The following is an 802-nucleotide window of genomic DNA, read 5'->3' as shown; positions in this document are numbered from 1 at the left end:
TTCAGCAGAAAAACAAAAACCACTTTCTTCCTTTTCTGCTGACAGTGGCATGCTATGCATGGATCCAGTTAGAGCTCTTTACATTAGAAAAGTATTAATCAAATCTAGAACAACTGACTCTCATTTTCAACCTTAAAATTACCTCTACTCATTTAACAGGTGTGTTCTCAGGAGTAAAACAACACACAGAATAGGTAGTCATCTTTCCTGTTTTGTAGATAGTGAAGTTGAACTAAAGTTTTGATGACTAAGTTAAATAGCTGGTGTTTTGGATGAAATTTTGAAAGGGGGGCAGTGTAGGTGTGGGGTTTTTTGTTTGTTGTTGTATTTTTTTTTCCTCCCCCCTCAGACTAAACATAAGAGAACTGTTGGATAAAAAGGCTTTCAGGCTCTCCCATTTAGATGTGCTTTGCCAGTCAATCTTAATCAGACAGCTAAGCTGACACTAGCAAAAAATGCTAACTTTATTCTGCTGAAAAAAAAATATCTTTTTCCAAGCTGAAGTTGTATCAAGCTGACACTTTAAACTTGTTAACTATTTTAACATGTAAGGACATCATAGCCTCTTAATTGGTATCCCCTCTATTGCCAGCCTATAGGGGATGGAGGGATCTTTAGCACTGGCTGCCATATCATTGTGTTGGTAGTTGATGTATAAAGAAAATGGAAAGCTGCCTTCATTTACATCAGCCTACAGTTCTGCTGGAGATTATGCAAGCATGAAAGTGTCCACTTAAGTTGTCATCGCACGTACATATGAATATTGCCTGAATATTGCTGTATCCAATGATCTGTCCCATGG

The sequence above is a fragment of the Pygoscelis adeliae genome, unplaced genomic scaffold (assembly GCF_000699105.1).
Source record: "Pygoscelis adeliae isolate BGI_AS28 unplaced genomic scaffold, ASM69910v1 Scaffold386, whole genome shotgun sequence".
Taxonomy (NCBI): Eukaryota; Metazoa; Chordata; class Aves; order Sphenisciformes; family Spheniscidae; genus Pygoscelis; species Pygoscelis adeliae.
Note: the sequence above shows the minus strand (reverse complement) of the source record.